The following is a 15822-nucleotide window of genomic DNA, read 5'->3' on the forward strand; positions in this document are numbered from 1 at the left end:
AACTAGCCAATAGCGGGGGAACGAATTTGCATACGGTGGCGGGAACTCTTTTGCACCGTGCATTTCTCTTGCAACTTGAGCAATGCACCCTGCAAAAGAAGCTGCAAAGAGGCGGGAAACTCGTCCTTGCACCGGGGTTCTCCTCTGCAATAGGAAACTCTCCCGTGCAATGAAGCTGTAACCTGGCGGGGATAATTCTGGTGCTGAAGCACACATAAAATCATGCCTTTGGGTCATGACAGTAAGTATTGCCATAAAATGCTATAACTTGATACTGTGTATACAATACAATCTTAGGCCATGTCCAGATGAGCATGGCCATGTGGTATGTGGTTCTGTGGTGCTGCACACCACACATTCAGACATTTTTCATGCTGCACCCCAGGAAATCCTGGCCAGCTGGCACAAGGGGTAGTGTCCACAGGTACCAATTGGCTGGGCCCCAGAAGCTCCTGAGAGCGAGTAGCCCTGAGCTACTTGACAGGGCGGCTTTTTATACTGCTGGGGACAGCACAGGTGCTAGCCCCAGGCTCTAGCTCCCCCTGGTTGAAGATCCGGGAGGAGTCAAGCAGGATTATTTTGCCTTAAGTGGCACAATTTGCTCCACAACAAAGTGCATGTCCAAGTACGTGTGCTGAGGCAAAAAGCCCCAGCTCAAATTTGCACCTCTTCTATTTGAGCTGCTGCAAGCACATGTGCTTGCATGTGTGGACACGTCCACTGTGTTCTTGTGCTGTGATGGATTTGGGGGAACGATAGGAATGAAGTTGATAGATTTCTATCTAGCCAGATCCCCACAGTGAGGAGGGCAGCTAACAAGAAGGCTACTGAAGTTCTGAGTTAGTATTACATCTTGAGGGAGTGAGAGGGAAACCCTTAATGCACAACTTGTTCTGCTGCTTGAATGCTGTACAGGATATAAGGTTTGTCCATTAAGAAAAATAAAAAAGAAGACCTCGAGGTTTGGTCTAAATTAGAAAAGGGGTTTTGTTACCCATATATCTATATAGCTATGCTTCCAACCTTTCCTTGTGCAGAGGCAACTTTTACCAGTTAAACCCATGTCACACACCTCTATCAGAGCTCACCAAGCTTGATGCTTACTGGAGTACAATACTAGGCTTGTGTGCTCTTACTCTTCACTTGGTTTAAATAAGCTGGAGTACTGTCTCTTTTTTGCCATCTTTGAGACATTTTGTGGGTATAAGTTCACTTTCTGTTGTCCCTTCATGCAAATAGGGCCTCATAGCCTAATTGTGTTTAGTTCCAGAACTGGTGCTGACCACTCAATTCCTCACAAGTTTAAGCAGACCTTTCCAAGTTCTCTGACTCTATGGGAACTCTGACCTTACAATGTATCCACGGAGGGAGACACTGATAGTTGAAAGTTGAATGAATGCCTCTGTTTGGAAAGAGAAAAATGAAGTCTGGTGGATTGCTAATAGCAACCCTCAAGGTTTTCCACTTTTTTCTCTTAAAAAAAAAAGAACAGAAAACTCATACATAAAGTTATCAGCAATCTTCAGCTCTTTTTCACCGGCCCACCCTTCCTCATAGAACACCGGACTGTTTTTTCCACTGTCAAATCTCCTCAAATCATACTTCTTTTATAAGTCCTATCACCACTCATTTGTCTTACAAAGAAGAGTGGAGTGGGCATGCTAACTGTCAGTGGTCAGTTTGTTTTCACATCACACTTAGCACTTTTAATGGCACGACTCTATTGGGTCAGATTCTAACCCTCTTATTCTAGTGCAGTCTAGAATAGTGTCATGGTTTGCAATGGCATGATTTCAAATATGTATCAATATCCATGATATGTTCAGCATTAAAGAGCCATTGAGTAAAATGCATAAATGGCTTTGGGAACAGATGACAGAGCCCAGGATTCCTTCTCTTTAAGGGAAGTGCCCTCTTCCTTGAACTAAAGAGTTAGCTTGCTCTCCTTCTGACTTTCTCTCTTGACTGCCACCTTCAAGACTGTCAGGCATGCTGAAGCACTGGTTAGTACAAGAACTGATTAGCACATATATTACTCATGCAAAAGCTTTGCTAAGGCCAGAGTAGATGTCACAAGAACCATGATTTATACTTGAACTACTTCCACAAGCTCAAGCTGGAGTATGCATACATGAGGCTGGTACAAAATAACAGAAAATTATACAAGATGCACAGATTCCCAGGAAGGGAGTCAGATATACCAAGCAGTGGATGGTGTGTTACTTATATGATAAAGAAAGAGCTGTAACATGTAGATCAGGATGCATGACAGGTACAGGGTGGCCTGAAACATGAATGCTATTTACCAGTAATACAGTTTCCTTTAGTCAACACATTTTTACTTAGTAATGTGGATTGATTTGTATACAAGAAGAGATGGGAAACTTGGAAATTTGTACTGGCCTGGGGGATTTAATCTGTGCTAATATGCTGTATCAGGCAAACACAGGCTGATGGGAAGGAGCATCTTCACTACTGAACAAACCTGTGGTCTTTCTTTGTGTATGCTGTTATCTTTGTACACTGGGATCAGAGACGAGTAGACACTGACCACCCATACTGATAAATTAAAGAATAGTGGCAATGAAGGTGCTTACAGCCATGTCTGCCACATAACTTAGGAATAGGTTGCAGTGCTGGACTGTAGACAGCATGGTTCAGCTGCCTAACCCCCTTCCCCTCAACCCCCTCCCACCCGACCAAAATAAAAAGCTCACGAGGCCTAGAACCTATATCTCCCGTGTCCTAGACAAGCACTTAAAAATGAGGCTATATATGATGGTAGAGGGTCCTTATGCTGTTCCCTGTGCCAATGTCATCTTCTGAGATGTGCATGCCTGATGCAGTTAGGAGGAAGTAGGGTTCCAAGCAGATGGAGAAGTCTTAGAACAAATTAAAATTCCCTACTGTAATGAATGGAGAGCCATACGCCTCCTGTATAACTGAAGACCTGACTTTGGAGCCTTTTGAAATGAATGGGATAGCTTTGCGTGTCTGCAGGATAAAGTAAATTAATCTCTGGAGCCACATGATCCTCATACTTACGCACCACTGAAAGTATAAAAGAACTATGAATGTCTGCAATAGAATGATTGTCTCATCCTGGTGGGGTACATCAGGACTTTGCCAGCAGCTACGTATTAGATACCTACTGATTTAAATAAGATTTAGGACATGGAATCTCCCCTTTCCACACCTTTTAGTCCCTTAGGCACTGTGGTTTTTAAGACCCAGCATTAACACTTACCCCCCTGTTGGTCTTCCTTTTCCAGTCTCCAAAACCAGGTATAAACGAATACCTCCCTTTAGTAATAGTAGGAGAAGCATGTCCAAACATGTTAAGGATAGCTCTGCAAACATCTCCTTAAAGCTTTATGTGGTATCATTAATTTTTGTTTATTGTAATTTGATTTCACTTTATTTTCTAAAAAATCCTTGTCATACCAGCCCAATGACTTCAAGCAGATTTAGAAGCCTTTTTACTAGCACTTCCTAATGATGCTGGAAACATAGTAATATATGAATTAAGATATTGTTTTATACTTTAAAGTAAGCATTTGATTTGATTAGCCTGGAGCATTTAAAATGATAAAAGATATAGTGAATTTTTCCTCCTTTTTTATCATAAGAAACTGAAATGCATTATATGAAGAGTATTTGTAGCATGCGTGCCTCTTGTCTTTGTGTCAAATCTTAAAAGGAAATGCTTGACCTAAATACTTACAAGTAGTATCTAATTTGTAAAGAAGAGAGAGCATAGAATGGAAAATACTAAGGTAGGGTTTTTTAAACTTTTTATATTAAGGGGAAAAATATTTTTTAAAGTGTGCATAAGAAATCAGTGGCTAGAAAGTCCTGAGCATAAAACTGGAGGTTAAGGATGTTGTTCTGATTCACTGATGACCATGTACTACAGCACTAGCACTGTAATAGAGTTTGGATACTTCTGAGATGGATTAGAGATTGGAGTTTAAGTATAAAACTAATTAGTACCCACTGCTGGATGGAAAATCAGTCCTTTCTGTGTGCTTAGGCTAAATCTTGGACACAAATAAAGCCTGAGTGAGCTGGTTATGTACTGAGGTGTCTGTACCATGGAGTGAATGCCATCTCCACAACAAGCTCCACACATGACGGTCATCATCTGAATTCTGTTCTCCAAAGTGGAAAAGGAATGGCTAGTTCCCACAGTTACAAAGTTACTACATTTCCAGAACCTCCTCCTCACTACTTGTTTTTCTGTACAGGCTTTTTCATATTTTAAATTTGACTTTACTGCCCAAGCTTCCTTCTTGCTATATGTATTTTGATGAATCAGGGTCTGATTGTTCCACTGAAAGTTCATACAATTAATTGCCTAATTATCTTATATTCTGCTGCTACAAGTGAAGTTTATCCATTGCCACATGTAAATCAAAGAATCATAGAATCATAAAAAGTTAGGGTTGGAAGGGATTTCAGAAGGTTATCTAGTCCAACTCCTTGCTCAGAGAAAGATCATCCCCAAGTAGATCATCCCAGCCAAGACTTTGTCTTAAAAACCTCCAAGGATGGAGATTCCACCACTTCTCTGGGTGTTCCAGTGCTTTATTACCCTCCTCATAAGAAACTTTCCCTGAAATCTAACCTAAACTTCCCTTGCTGCAACTGGAGACCATTGCTCCTTGTTCTGTCATCTGCCACCACTGAGAACAGTCCAGCTCCATCCTCTTTGGAACCTCCCTTCAGGTAGTTGAAGGCTGTTATTAACTTTCCTCCAGACTAAATAAACCCAGTTCCCTCAGCCTTTCCACATAGGTCTTGCCCCCTAACTATTTTAAATCAGTAGGTATCTAATACTAAACGCCCCCTAACTATTTTCATTGCCCTCTCTCCAATTTGTCCACATCCTTTCGGTAGTGGGGGGGCTTACAGGTTACAAGGGTGGGTGGATGAGAATAGGATGGATTTCAATACTGACAAGTGCAAGGTGTTCCACCTGGGGAGGAAGAACCAGCAGCACACCTACAGGCTGGGGAACTCCCCTCTCATCAGCACAGAGGCAGAAAAGGATCTTGAAGTCATTATTGATTCCAAGGTGAACATGGGCCGCCAATGTGAGGACGTGGTCAGTAGGGCCAAGCACACGTTGTCATGCATCCACAGATGTATCACGAGCAGGTCCAAGGAGGTGATCTTCCCCCTCTATGCAACATTGGTCAGGCCGCAGTTGGAGTACTGCGTCCAGTTCTGGGCGCCGCACTTCAGGAGGGATGTGGACAGCATCGAGAGGGTCCAGAAGAGGGTCACTAGTATGATCAGGAGACAGCAGGGCAGACCATATAAGGAGAGGCTATGGGACCTGAACCTGTTCAGCCTTCACAAGAGAAGGCTGAGAGGGGATCTGGTGGCCACCTATAAACTTACCAAGGGGGCCAGCGGGGAACGGCAGGAGTAGCTAGGAATAACAGCAATAAGTTGACTGAGAGTAGGTTCAGGCTGGACATCAGGAGGTGCTACTTCACAGTCAGGCAGCTAAGATCTGGAACCAACTTCCAAGGGAAGTGGTTCTCGCTCCTACCCTGGGGGTCTTCAAGAGGAGGCTAGATAATCACCTTGCTGGGGTCGTTTGACCCCAGTACTCTTTCCTGCCATGGCAGGGGATCGGACTTGATGATCTGCTCAGGTCCCTTCTGACCCTACCTACTATGAAACTATGAAACTATAAAACTGGACACAGTACTCCAGATGTGGCCTCATCAGTGCCGAAAAGAGGGGAAGAATTACTTCCCTCCATCTGCTGGCAGCACTCCTATTAATGCATGCCGTTATGCCGTTAACCTTCTTTGCAACAAGGGTTCACTGTTGGCTCATATTCAACTTATTCTGGGACTATTCTCTGCCCTTCTTCCTTGTATCTCTTCCCGTACCCTGAGTGCTGTACTAACCTTGCAAGCTCATTTTTGTGTTTTGAATATGAAACATTCTGAGTCTGGCAACATCGCATTGCTATTTTACTTGTACTCTCAGCATTGTTACAGCATCTTGGAGCTGCTCCAAGGTATGCTAAATATCTATAAAACAAATGTAACTGACAGGGTAGCATAAATCCATCAAGTCATGTCCCTGGGTGATATAAATCTGGCAGAGTAGTTTTCTGCCACATCTTGACCTCTGAGTCTATGGGTGTTCTCAGGAATGTGAGTTTAGTCAATGTGTTCCTTAACTTCAGAGACTTCTGGCTGCTGAAATAGTCCTTTGGAGGAAAAAGGCATCTATGAATTAATTTAAGTTGCCCTGTAACTGCCCTAAGTTGCAGATGATTAGGGAGCCACAAAGATAGGCAGACAGCCCCATTTGCCTGTCTTGCTTATGACGAGCAGAGCTCGATTGAATTGGAGATACCAAACCCCTCTGTGCAGCCGTAGATGATTACACTAGGCTCAGGGTAATAGAGAATCAGGCCCAATCAGAGCAGAAATACTTTTCATTCTAAGGGGATGCTTTAAAACAGTTAATTCTATGCTAAAGTATTTGTTAATATCTGATCAAAGAGCACTGCTTATTCCTTTTATTGCAGATCAGCCTACTGAGAGCATTTATCAAACCCTCCTCCTCCTTAATCCTCAGCATGTCATGCCCTTTTACACATTTCTCATTGCTACAGTTGATCCTGCAGTAAGTGAAGTCATTGGGCAAAACAGAGATTGTCACTGTGACTAGCATCAGGTGATGTAAATACCATCTCTTTTAGAATACATGCCACACAGCTTAACCAGTCTTTAATGAAGAGTTTTGCTGTAGGTGTTATCTTGTTATCCTCTCAGAGTTCTGACAAACAGCATTATTTCATCACCACAGAAGGTGTCTAAATCTCGGAACATGCTGCATGAAAGAATTAAAAAAAAAAAAAAAAAAAAAAAGCTAAGGATGACAGGTTTGGAGGAAAGCTGCAGAAAGAGTGGGAGAAATTACCCAGGGGAAGGGCGGGGAGCATTGTTCTGTATCTTCCATAATCATTTATGCTAGTATAAAGTGAAAAGAAAGTAAGTGTAGAAGGCCACTATGCATTCTGGTAGCAATTTATGACAATACCAACAATGTATATTTTTTGGTATAAATATATACCACAAGATACAAGGTACTAGGCCTTCATCCTTCATCTCTGCTATACAATATCTAAGGCAGACTCAAAAGTAATCTCTGGCCACATCTAGATGAGACACTGGCTGCAAACACAAGTACTAAATGACTGTACAATAACTGGAGTTACTGTGCAGTAGCATCACTGAATGGCTTTTAGGTGACGCTGACTGTGCAGTAGCTCGTCACTAGTGACAGTAGCATTGCACCATGCTTCATGCCATGCCATGCTCTGTGCAATACTAATGAGCTTCTGCACAGTCAGCATCTCGTGTAGACACAGCCTCTGGCTACTTGGTGCAGTTTCAAATGCATAAAAAGGACTGTAGTCCAGCCAGAGTCCATAGAAAAGAATGGAAGAATTAGGACCCTGAACTAGAACTATCATAAGGAAACATGGAATCATATTGACACAAATATTTTGAATTTGGGGCATTTTTGTTTGTTTTCAGGCAAAATGTTCCAGTTTTCAGCATTTTGGTGAAAAGTTGGAAATGTTCATGGAACACATTCATGGATTTTAAACAAAAAATCTGAATTTTAAACAGAACTTCTGGAAGGTTCAACATGGCACCATAGGTAGATCCAGTTTAATGCAAATGGAATCAAAACAAAACAAATTGAAATACTTTGATTCAGGTCAAATCAACCTGAAACAAAATACTGAGCTTAGTTTTTCAGACAAGAAACCAAAACATTTGGACAGTTTTGATTTTGCAGAAACTATGTTTTCTGTTAAAGAATCATTTCAATATAAATTTTTCTACTAGCTCTTAGTTTATACTTCCTGACTGACTCCAAGTTGGTCCTCCTTCTATGTGAAACTTTTCAGTATGTTACAATATTTCTGTATTCTTTTTGACAGGGAAAGATGCATTTCCATGGATGGAGCTGATGAACTGTGATGATCCCTTCTACAGTAGACCAATTAAAAAGTATTTTTCTTTAAGTTGCTTACTACTTATTTCAAAATATACAGCAGACTGAAATATATGCAAATGTATCTAAGAGCCACAAGGGACTGTTTGTAAGAAGCAATAATCAACCCAAGCATTGCAAACATGCTGCAGGCTAAACAAATTGGCCTATGGCACTACAAGAGCTACTCTGCTTTGAAAATCCTCATAATCATTGCCAATACATCTAAGTTACAGAAATGAAGCATAAGAAGGATATAATCAAGCCAAGTTGAGCATGTAAAGAATCATATGGGAGATGAGAATGAGAAACCACTTCTGTACCATGAATGGTGATTTCCATTTTGAAACCAGATGTTTTACTGACAACACCTTCAGATGTTGTATGAATATTTCAGTGCGGAATGAACCCAAACTACAAATTAATGAGTTCTTTTTCCAGAGTCACTTAGATATTCTATTACTGTTAACAACATTCTCCATCTCAGACACAGCTATTTTATTTGGATAAAAATACAATGCCTTATTCAGCCCAGGAAAATCTGTTCAGAAAAAATAGCTGGAATACATAGATCTTCTCTTAAGGCATTGATGACAAAGCATATTCAATAGATAGTCTTTCAGATGAAAATAGCACATCTCAACAAAGCCAGGACAAGTTAAGTATACCCATCAGCCTTTGCATTCGGAAGCTGCAAACCCTTACTCACATGAGGAATTGCATTGAATCCAGTGAAATTACTTGTGTTATTTATGTCAGTAAAAGCTTTGCAAGGTAATGCTCATAGCCTATACTCAGAAGCATGAATCCAATTTCCTTTGTCACCATAAGAAAAAAAAAATAGTCACCAAGTGAATCCTTAGGAAGAGAATTCATTACAATTTAAAGTTTGAACCTGAAATACTAAACCTACATTTGAATTACTGCTCCTTTAAAGAAGCTGAATGGTAGGACTGTAAATGTCTGTCTTGAATGTATACTAGAAAAGGGACCAGTGCTTTTAGCATGGGGTGAAATCCTTAGTACATTGAAATGAGGAGTTTTGCAATTTAATTTAGTAGGACAGGAATCCACACAGGAAATTCAGTTGCAACATTCTCAGAGAAGAATTCACTTTAAAGCATCTCATGTTTTATGCCTTCTTGGTTAAACTTGATGCTTAAATAAGAAAAATGGGTCCTGATTAAGAACAGATGCTCTCATCATCCATCTATCAACTGTACTATATTACTTCTATTCATTTAATTTATTTATATAGTGTCTTTGATAGTACTGATAAAAGCTTTCACTGGTAGCTTCACGCAGATTGAGATGGAGTTCATTTTTATGCAGTATGCATTCATAACTGAACCACATTTTGAAGATACCTTCGATAAATTAATAGGTTCCTCAGTGTCTTTTAAAGCAAAGTATTAGTTAAATCTTAATTCCTTTGAAGTCAATAGAAAAATTCCCTCATGTCCCATTTTATTTTATGCTACTTTTATTTGTATAGAATCATAGAAAGTTAGGGGTAGAAGGGACCTCAGGAGGTCACCTAGTCCAACCCCCTGCTCAAAGCAGGACCAGCCCCAATTAGATCATCCCAGCCAAAGTTTTGTCTAGCCATGTCTTTAAACACTTCCAAGGATGGGGCTTCCATCACCTCTCTGGGTAACCTGTTCCAGTGTTTTACTACGCCTCTAGTGATAATTTTTTTCCTAATATCTAACCTAAACTTCCCTTGCTGCAACTTGAGACCGTTGCTCCTTGTCCTGTCATCTGTCACCACTGAGAACAGTCTAGCTCCATCCTCTTTTGAACTCCCCTTCAAGTAGTTGAAGGTTGCTATTAAGTCTGCCCTCAGTCTCTACACTAAATAAATCCAGTTCCCTCAGTCTTTCCTCGTACCATAAGAAATGATCCCCAGGCCATCCACCAGTTTTCTTGCCACTCACTTCAATTTTCCACATCTTTCTGTAGTGGGGGGTCCAAAACTGAACACAGTACTCCAGATGTGGCCTCACCAGTGCTGAATAGAGGGGAATAATGACTTCCCTGGACCTACTGGCAACACTCCTACCAGTGTAGCCCAGTATGCTGTTAGCTTTCTTGGCAAGAAGGGCACACTGCTTGCTCACATTAAGCTTATTCTCCACTGTAACTCCCAGGTCATTTTCTGCAGAACTGCTGCTCAACGAGTCAGCCGTCAACCTGTACTGGGGCATGGGATTATTTTGTCCTAAGTGCAGGACTTTGCAGTTGTCCTTGCTGAACCTCATGAGATTTCTTCTGGCCCAATCCTCCAATTTGTCTAGGTCACTCTGAATCCTAGCCCTACCCTCTAATGTATCTACTACTCCCCCCAGCTTGGTGTCATCTGCAAACTTGCTGAGGGTGCACGCTGTGCCATCTTCCAGGTTGTTGATGAAGACATTGAACAAAACCAGCCTCAGGACTGACCCCTGGGGCACTCCACTTGATACCAGCTGCCAACTAGACATGAAGCCATTGATAACTAACTTCTGAGCCCCATGCTCCAGCCCGTTTTCTATCCACTTTACAGTCCACTCATTCAGTCCGTACTTCCTTAGCTTGCCTGCAAGAACGCTGCAGGAGACTGTATCAAAAGCCTTGCTAAAATCAAGATACACCACATCCACCCATCTCCCTGCACCTACAGAACCAGTCATCTCATCATAGAAGGCAATCAGGTTGGTCAGGCAGGACTTGTCCCTGATGAATCCATGCTGACTGTTCTTTATCATCTTTTCCTCGTCCAAGTCCTTAGAAATGGATTCCTTGAGGATCTGCTCCATGATTTTTCCAGGGACTGAGATGAGGCTGACTGGTCTGTAGTGTCCTGGGGTGCCTCCTTTTTCCTTTTCTTAAATATGGGCACTATGTTTGCCCTTTTCCAGTCATCCAGGACCTCTCCTGATAGCCATGAGTTTTCAAAGATGATGGCCAATGGCTCTGAAATCACATCAGACAACTCTCTCAGCACCGTCAGGTGCATCCCATCCAGCTCCCTGGATTTGTACACACCCAGCTTTCCTAAGTAGTCCCTAACCTGTCCTTTCTCCAGCTCTATAGCTGTTTTTGAAATTTTATTCTAGCATTGAGCTGAAACTAGTAAAATTGCTGTTATATGATCACTAAGGCACGTGCCTAATCTTAAACCCCTTGCTGAATATAGTCCTAAAACTAAGCAGATGTCTTCCTCCTGGAATTTTCTGGTAAAAACACTGAAGATCTCATCCTATAAGCAGGCACTGCCCCCGTTCTGGCTGTAACAACAAAAGAATAGACAACACTTACAGATCAAGCTTTATCTTCATGTGTGGAGTACATTCTTAATGCTGTATCTGTTATGTGCCATCTACACTAGCACTTACTAGCACCAATGTAACTCCACCATTATTAAGAAAGATGAGATTTTTTTGAATTACTCCCTAGTGCATAGCAGGTCACAATGCATGCAGAAGTCTGGTATATTTTAGGATGTGTTGTGTAATCTTTGTCCTTTCCTTCACAATACAGTGTTAGAATGTTGCTTCTCCCTGTCTAACCCAGAACAGTTCAATTTTCTCTCTGCTTTTTAAATCCTGGCTAATTAGAGGATTTCACTTCCTTCTGACACCGGACTCTCATGCCGAGCTTGTAATTACAATGACTGCGTAGTGTTCCATTAATTGCAGATTTTTGCTTCCTAGATTTGTGGGTTAATTGGTAATATCTGCGTTCAACATTTTCCTCAAGATGTTTTACATTACAGTAATTAACCTCATATCCGGGACAGCAGACATTAACCATTTATCAGCTTTGTATTCCTTCAGCCAACTTTTCCAAAACCTACTCATTTGGAGTTTTGGTTAAAGAAGTTAGGACAGTGCAAGTTACTAAAAAACTATACCACCCACTAAGGTAAACACAATCAAGGATATTCAGGCTTGCTTAGTCTATTGGATTGTAATTGTCACATATGATTAAAGACCTTTTGCCCAAGTTTATTAAATACACTTACCGTCTGAAAACAAGAACAAGTTTAACTAATTCATTTTGGCCCATTCTCCCAGAAAAGCACCTTAAAAGTATAAGAGCAAAATTACTTCAAGATTTTTTAGTAAAAGGGATCCATATAAGTATGCTACAATTAGGACTTTTTTAAGGTTTAGTTTGCTATTGCCTGAAAGGTGTTTCCAGCAGGAGATAGTATAAAATAGCATTACCTAACTACATGATGATAATATAATCAGTCTCATGAGTCAGGCTCTCAAAATCATAAAACTAACTAAAAAAAAAGGAGGAATCTATGAAAAAGTAATTTATTTTTGTCTTTTTTTATTTGACTACTGGGCTTTGAGCCTTTTAGTTATTTGTGTCACATTTTCAGGATTTTCTATGAAACCATAGAGGCTAGAAATGTGATTTTTTTGTATGAGAATTGAGATTCACACATATGTACATGGCTTCGGAAATGGAGTTGTTAACAAAAATGCCTAATATCATGAGGCTTTCAATAAAGTTGCAAGAGTTAGCAACAGTCTTCTAACCAAATACATAGAATTATCCCTTGTTTTTTCATGGCTAGTATTCTTTACAATCTAGAACTCTTCCTACATGCTGAATAGCTCTGCCACAACCCCTCTTAGTAAAGCCACCTGTTGATCTCTCCCTCCAATTGTAAAATGGGATTTAAAAACTTACTTTCCCCATTCTTTTGCTACCTTGTATATGTAAAACATAAATTCTTTGGAGTAGGGACTCACTTTTTCTATATATCTATCTATGTATGATGCCAAATAGACTTAGCCCTTTATCTTGTTTGGGGTCTCTAGGTATAATTGTAACACTGCTACTGTGGTCCTTTAAAAGTTAAAAGTTCACCTTTCATTAGTTACTGCTTTTCAGTGAAATGGCAGTAACATGTGTTTAGAATGAATGAAAAAAAAATTGGGGAAGGAAATAACATGGTAGGTGATGGATGGCAAAGTTGTTTCTATCAGAAAACTTGCATACTTAATTAAAAGTTGGAATTATTATTGGGTGGGAGGTTGCAGTAGATGATCATGGAGGTCCTTTCCAAACCCTGTGGTTAGCCAATAAGATTATTAGGAGGTTGCTTTATGCCATTATTTAAATAGGTCCCTTAATCCTTCTGGCCTAACCTAGCTATGTTTTTAATTCATCTACAAAAAGTTCAGATGTTAGTCACATTGCTTAATGTGCTTCTGGAAAGTCATCTGAAACTTTCAGGCTAGGGACAGAAATTACACATAAGCCAATGTAAATGATTGCAACTGGTTCAGATCTGTAATGCAACAGAAGTTTAGTGCACATAAAACACTTTCAAAATTTCTTAAACCAGTTTAAGATAAACCAGGATGGATATAAATCAGACTTAAGTCTAGGGGATATGGGACAGAACTTCAATAAACTGATTTAACCTAAATCAGTTAACTCACAGTCCCCCAGCATCCTAGGATACTTTTGCACCTCCCCCTCAAACCTCCAATTGCAGGGTGGGCGAGCTGGCTTTGGCCCAAGCTATCTGCTCTGGCCAAGCAGGGAGGCATGTTCTAGTGCCCCCTGGCTTCTGGCCTGGGCAACTGCAGGCATGTGGCTGTATTTTCAGAACCAAAAATGAATGCATGTTCACTTGCTTATCAGTTCAATATACGCAGCTTAGACTAACCTGAGAAAATTGAAAAGATTCAGCCTCAGGCTTTTTGACTGTGTGTACTTAGCCACAGTGATTAGACTGGTATAAGATTTAGAACAGCATGGAATTTATAACAAAAATTGTATAGATATTTAATGGATATTTCATTATCCAAATGACATTACAAATATTGGATTTTATTTAGGTTACCAAAAAGGAGTAAAACCTTTTAAATAATAAATTGACAGCTGCAAAACAAGTAGTTAAAGTATTTCCTGGAGTGCTACCTAATCTTAAATGTTCATTGCAATGTAATTCTGAGTAAAGAATTCCTAACTAGGGCTGACAAGCTGGTCAACTGACCAGTTAAATATTATCAATTGATGGCATATCTTTGACCGGTCAAAGATTATAGCAATTTTACAAAAAATTACATGTTGTATAGTTTTCTTAACAGAAATATATTTTTATTGTTTTTGACACATTTTATTAATAGAACATTTGTGCTTTTTCTGTGTATTATTTGGACCTATTGTCAATTTTTTACAATTTTTGACTGACATTTGACTGGTCAATTGACTGACCTTTATTTTACCGATCAAGTACCCAAGCTTAATCCTAGAATTGGTCCTTGCTATCTATAGTTTATAGCATTTGATTATTTGAAGATGCATGCACAGACTTCCACTGATTTTCAAACCCTTTCTGATATTTCAGGACATGTTAGGACATAGAAAATTAAATTATTGTTTATCTAGTACATGAAATGTGCTTCAGAGGATTTGGAAAATGGTGAGGACCTTTACCTGTAAAGGCATTCATGCCCTTCTACTTGCAAATTACTTTCTAGCAGTAAGAGTACCCTCTTCTATTCTGTGATGTAAAGGAGAGAGAACAGTTTAGTCACCTGAAAATGGAAATGGTCGGATACTGCACTGGGAATAGTGGCTCTATGACATGCATGGCACCAGGAAACACCAATTTTAGGATAGACATGTTATGGAGGTAGGATCAGACTGGCCAGAAACATAGTGATGAGAAGCAACAGATGCTGTTCATGGTATGCTATCAAGGCAGTGGCCTGAATTTAGGCAATAGTGGCAACTGTGACATTTGTTTTATATGTGTGATTTCAACTTTTGAGGTATGTCCTCTTCTCCCTGTAGGGGTGTGCATTGCACAGCAGAGGAGAAGAGGAACTTGGAAAGTAATTCATTGTGGTGCCTCTTTTAGTGGCCAGGGTAGAATAAATATTTATGGATAAGCAACACCTGAATAGTAATGACCCAAGATCCAAATGGTAGTGGGCATAGCTTCATGGACATCTCAGTGTCCCATGCTTTTTACCTGCTGACATTGATAATTACTCAAATGAAAGGAAAATGCAGCTGATTCTTCAGAACCTAATCAATGTGGAACTTCTCTAGTACATTTCTCCTTGCATGATTTTGCCCCTGAAATAGGGATAATCTAGGTCTAATTTTCAAAAGACAATTCTATTCTTTATAATCGAACAAACTTAACATTTCTATTTATGTATTTCATCTATGAAAAGACTAATTTTTTCAGAGTGAGAACAGGAAGACATGTTTAGAATTAGTTAAAATATAGCAGGCTAAATAATAATAATAAAAAAAATTAGCATTCCAAGGGCAGCTGTTGCTAGTTGAAGACATTTCACTTACTAGAGAAATATTAAATTAGATTGGCTTGCAGAACCCATAAACATGTTATGTCTGTGTGCTATAAGAAAGATAATAGAAGTAATAACAAATAGAATTTAGAATCACATTTTAATTAGTCATATGAACTCTTTAACATAGAAACACTGACAAAGCGGAAATAACAGTGTAATGAAGCTGTTTAAAGGTGTAGATAGAAGGCATCTTTGCAATATAAATGCACTGTTTAATAAGAATTTTTACTCAAAATAATGATTTCAGTAAATCATCATAACTAGAAAAAGGCCAAATTAGAAGTGTGCTCTATTTGACTCTACCCACAGGGACAACGGCTCCTGTCTTTTTGCATATGGATCTTACTAAGAAGAAAAATATGCAATTTTCACTTAAAATCACTCACATATATCTTTGAATATTTGGTTTGTAGTTCATGTGAAGAAAAAATGATAAAAATTG

This window comes from Alligator sinensis, unplaced genomic scaffold, assembly GCF_000455745.1.
Source record: "Alligator sinensis unplaced genomic scaffold, ASM45574v1 scaffold43_1, whole genome shotgun sequence".
NCBI lineage: Eukaryota > Metazoa > Chordata > Crocodylia > Alligatoridae > Alligator > Alligator sinensis.